Genomic DNA, 5,717 nt, shown 5'->3' with positions numbered 1-5,717 from the left:
TTGTATTTTGTAAACATCGTGCTAGTAGCATCTTGAAGAATCAAACCAGCTAGTAGCAGAGGTAAGTACAAAGTCCGAAGATAACTGCTGTATCCAGAGAAGAAATTAAGAAGTGAGAGTGACACCAGCGTCATGGCACCATCAAAAGTCCCTACCAAAACTGAATCATCAGGAAAAAAAGCAAATGTGAATAGACTGATAAAAGTAAGGAGACTGAATCAGTAATCAACTACCCAAAAAGAAAAGCCCAGGACTAGATTTTTTTCACAGGTAAATTCTATCAAACCTTTAAAGAGTTAATATCCTCCTCAAATCCTCCTTTTCCAAAAAACTAAAGAGGGAACATTACCAAATTCATTTCATGAGGCCACCATTACCCTGATACCACAGCCCTAAGGACTCCACAAGAAAACTACAGGCCAGAATCCCTAATAGAGATGGAAAAAATCAAAACAAAACATTATCAAACCAATTCAACAGCACATGAAAGGGATCATAAACCATGAACAAGAGGAATTAATTCTTGGGATACAAGCATGGTTCAACATCTACAAACCGACAGGTGATATGCCACATAAATGCAGAAAGCTTTTGACAAAATGGCAATATCATTTTATGATACAAATGCTCAACAATCTGGGTAAAGAAGAAACACATCAAAATAGTAAAGGCCATAATATGACAAATACACAACTAACATACTCAACTAAGTTTCCATATATGTAACTGTTATTTTAAAGTCAATTTACTCAAGGAGATCTCTCAACATTCACAGAACATGCTGACACGATAAGGGATGTACATAACTTTGTGATGTAGATGAAAAGTGAAAAGCTCTCCCTCTAAGGTCAGGAACAATCAGGGGTACGTACTCTCACTAATCTTATTCAACAGACTACTGGAATTTCCTGGCCAGAACGATTAGGTAAGAAAACGAACTGGGGCACCTGGGTGGCTCAGTTGGCTGAGAATCTAACTCTTGATTTCGGCTCAAGTCATAATCCCAGGTTTTGGCACAAGCCCCACATCGGCTCCATGCTGAGCATGGAAGCTACTTAATATTCTCTCTTTGTCTCTCTTTGTCTGTCTCTCTCTCTCTCTCTGTCTCTCTCTCTCTCTCTCCACCCCCCCTGCTTGCACTCTCTCTAAAAATAATAAATAAATTAAATAATAAAAAGAACTAAAAGGCATCCAAATCAGAAAGGAAGGAGTTGTCTTTGCTTGCAGATGATATCATCTTACATATAGAAAATAACTAAAGACTCCACCAAAAACTGTGAGAATAAATTAATTCAGCTGCAGGATACAAAATCAATATAGAGAAATATGTTGCATTTCTATTCAATGAGAACAAACTAGCAGAAAGAGAAATGAAGAAAACAATTCCATTTACAATGGCATCAAAAAGAATAAAATACCTGGGAGTAAACTTAACCAAGGAGGTGAAAGACCTGGACTCTGACAACTGTAAAACACTGATTCAAGGAAAGTGAAGATGACGCAAGTAAATAGAAAGATAAACCATGCTCCGACTCTGGAAGAATTAGTATTGTTAAGATGTCCATACTGTCCAAAGCAAGCTAAAGATTCAAGTCAATCCCTATCAAAATACCAATAGCATTTTTCACAGAACAAGAACAAAGAATTCTAGGGGCACCTGGGTGGCTCAGTTGGTTAAGCGTCCGACTTCGGCTCAGGTCATGATCTCACAGTTCGTGGGTTCGAGCCCCGTGTCAGGCTCTGTCCTCAGAGCCTGGAGCCAGTTTCAGATTCTGTGTCTCCCTCTCTCTCTGACCCTCCCCTGCTCACGCTGTCTGTCTCTCTCTCAGAAATAAACATTAAAAAAAAACTTTAAAAAAAAATAACAAAGAATTCTAACATTTGTCTGAAACCTCAAAAGATTCCAGATAGCCAAAGCAATCCTGAGAGAGAATAACAAAGCTGGAGGTATCACAATCCCAGATTTTAGACTATACCACAAAGCTATAATAATCAAAACATTATGGTACTGGCCTAAACATAGAAACATCAATGGAAGAGAATAGAGAGCCAGAAAAAGGCCAACACTTATATGGTCAATTAATCTATGACAAAGGAAGCAAGACTATATATACAATGGGGAAAAGACTGTCTCTCCAATAAATGGTGTTGGCAAAATTGGACAGCTACAAGTGAAAAACTAAAACAACCATTTTCTTTTATCACATACAAAAATAAGCTCAAAATGGATTAAAGACCTAAACACAAGAGCTAAAAACATAAAAATCTTAAAACATAGGCCATAAACTCTTGGACATCAGCCTGCAATATTTTTTGGCGCTCTCCTCTGGCAAGTACAACAAGAGCAAAATTAAACTCTTGGGACTACATCAAACAAAACCTTTTGCACAGTGAAGGAAGCCATCAACCAAACAGTAAGGCAAACTAGTGAATAGGAGAAGATATTTGCAAATGATATATCCAATGAGTGTTAATATCCAAGTATATAAAGAACTCATACAACTGAACACTGAAAAACAAACAGTGCAATTAAAAACCGGGCAGAGGACATAAAGAGTTATTTTTTCCAAATAACATCTACAGAAAGCCAACATACACATGAAAAGATAGATGGTCAACATCATCAATCATGAGGGAAAGGCAAATCGAAACCACAATGAAATATCACTTCACGGTGATCAAAATAGTTACTATCAAAAAGACAAGAAACAATAAATGTTGGGAAAGACATGGAGAAAAGAGAGAACTCTTATGCACTATGGATGGGAATGCAAAATGGTGCAGCCATTATTAAAAATAGTATGGAGGTCCCTCAAAAAATTATAAATAGAATTACCATATGATCCAGTGATTCATTTCTCAGTATTTACCCAGAGAAAACAAAAACACTAAGTCAAAAATATATATGCTTCCCTATGTCTTTTGTCGCCTTATTTTCAAAAGCCAAAAGACAGAAACAACCCAAGTGTCCATCAACGGATGGATATAGAAGGTGTGGTATGTGTATATAACATATACTATGGAATATTACTCAGCCATAAAAAATAAAGTATGAAATCTTAACCACTTGTGGTAACATGGATGGATGTAGCAGGTATGTTATGCTAAGTGAAATAAGTCAGATAAAGACAAATACCACATGATTCTACTTCTATGTGAAATCTAAAAAAACAAAACAGATGAACAAATGGGCTCATAAATACAGAGAACAAACTTGCAGTTGCCACAGGGGAGTAGGATGGCAGGGGGGCAGTGGGGTAACAAGGAAAAAGCTGAAGTGGAGTAAGATGTACAAACTTCCGGTTATAAAATAAGTAATGGGATCAAAAGCACAGCATAGGGAATATAGTCAATAATACCAAAATTGGGGTGTCTGGGTGGCTCAGTAGGTTAGGTCATAATCTCACTGTTTGTGGGTTTGAGCCCCATGTTGGGCTCTGTGCTGACAGTTCAGAGCCTGGAGCCTGCTTCGGATTCTGTGTCTCTTCCCTCTCTCTCTGCCCTTGCCCTGCTCATACTCTGTCTCTCTCTCTGTCCCTCAAAAATAAATAAACATTAAAAAAATTTTTAATAATACCAAAATAACTGGTTGACTAACAGTAACTATGTTTATCATAGTGAGCATTTCATAATATTGAATCACTGCTTTGTACACCTCAAACTAATACAATATTGCATGTCAACTGTACTTCCATTTAAAAAAAATTTTAAGTTGCAGGTACGAAATTAACAGAACAGGACAGAAATCAGCTGTTTCTATACACTAACAATGAAATATCTAAAAAATAAATAAAGAATAAAGAGGGATGCGTAGGTGGCTCAGTTGGTTGGGCATCTGACTGTTGGTTTCAGGTTGGGTCATGATCTCACGGTACAGGAGTTCAAGCTCCACATTAGGCTCTGAGCTGACAGCATAGAGCCTGCTTGGGATTCTCTGTCTTCCTTGCTCTCTGTCCCTCCCCCACTTGTTCTGTATCTCTATCAAAATAAATTTTAAAAACTTAAAAGTATTGTAAAATTAAAAAATAACAAAATAACAAAGAAATAAGAAAACAATCTCATTTACAAGTGCATCAAAACCAATAAAAGAGGAATAAATGTAACCACGGAGGTTGTAATATCTAGACACTGAAAACTATAAAACAATGATGAAAGAAACTTAAGTAAACACAAATCAATGAAAAGATAATCTATGTTCATAGACTGGAAGAATGCTCAAAACGTCCATACTACCCAAAGCCCTAGAGTCAATGCAATCTCTATCAGAATTCCAGTGATAATTATCAAAGGAAAAGAAAAAGCAATTCTAAAATCTGTCTGGAACCACCAAAGACACCGAATAGCCAAAGCAATCCTGAGAAAAAAGACAAAGCTGGAGGAGTCACACTTCCTGATTTCAAGCTATACTAGAGAGCTATAGTAATCAAAATGGTATAGTGGCATGAAAACAGATGCAGTGACAAATGGAAATGAATGAAGAGCATAGGCATGCACCTTGTATAAGCAGTCAACTAATACGTGACAAGGGAGTCAAGAATATTCAGTAAGGGGGAAAAAAAAGCGTCTTCAAAATGGTGGTGGGAAAACCTGGATAACTATATACAGATTAATGAAACTGAACTCTTGATCTTACATTACTCACAAAAATTAACTCAAAATGGATTAAAGACTTAATCATGGGACTCAAAAATCTGAAAGTCCTAGAAGAAAACACAAGAATAAAAATTCTTGGCACAATTTTTTGAATAGGACACCAAAGTGGAAGCAACACAAACAAAAATTAGTATGTGGAACATGAAACTAAAAACTTCTATACAGAAAAAAGAAACAATAAAACAAAACAAAAACCAATCAACAAAATAAAAAGGAAACCTATTAAATGGGAGAAAATATTTGCAAATCATGTATTTCATAGGGGTTAATACCCCAAATATGCCAAGAACTCACAACTCAATAGCAAAACCAATGTGATTAAAAGATGCACAGAGAATCTGAATAGTTTTCTAAAGATAACATACAAATGGCCAACAGATATATGAACAGGTGCTCAACATCACTAATCATCAGGGAAATGCACATCAAAATCACAATGAGACATCACCTCAGGGAATGTAAATTGGTGCAGCCACTACGGGAAAACAGTATGAAGTTTCCTCAAAAAATAAGAAACAATTTCCACGTAATCCACCAATTCAATACTGCTGGGTATTTATCCAAAAGAAATGAAATTAGTTTCTCAGCAAGGTATCTGCACCACTATGTTCACTGCAGGTTTATTTTCAATACCCAAGACATGAAAAAAACCCAACTGTCCATCAAATGGATGAACGGATAAAGAAGTGGGATGTGTTAAAATATTATTTAGCTGTAAAAAAGAAAGAAATCCTACCATTTGTAACAACATGGATGGACCTTGAGGACATTAAGCTAAGTGAAATAATTATGTCAGAGAAAGACAAAGACTAGATAGACTGTATGATCCACAAATATGTAAAATGTTCAAAAAATAATAAAAACCTAGATACAGAAGACAGATTGGTGGTTGCCAGGATTTGGGGGTGGGGGCGCTAGAAGGGGGGCAAAATGGGTAAAGGTGGTTAAAAGGTACAAACTCTCAGCTGTAAATCCTAGGGATGTATGTACAGTATTGAGCACAACACGGTGACTATAGCTAACAATACTGTATTGCATATTCGAGAGAGTATCTTAAAAGTTAT

The sequence above is a fragment of the Hyaena hyaena genome, unplaced genomic scaffold (genome assembly GCF_003009895.1).
Source record: "Hyaena hyaena isolate Hyena2069 unplaced genomic scaffold, ASM300989v1 scaffold_241, whole genome shotgun sequence".
Taxonomy (NCBI): Eukaryota; Metazoa; Chordata; class Mammalia; order Carnivora; family Hyaenidae; genus Hyaena; species Hyaena hyaena.
The sequence above is the reverse complement of the archived record's forward strand: the minus strand, read 5'-3'. Positions refer to the sequence as shown.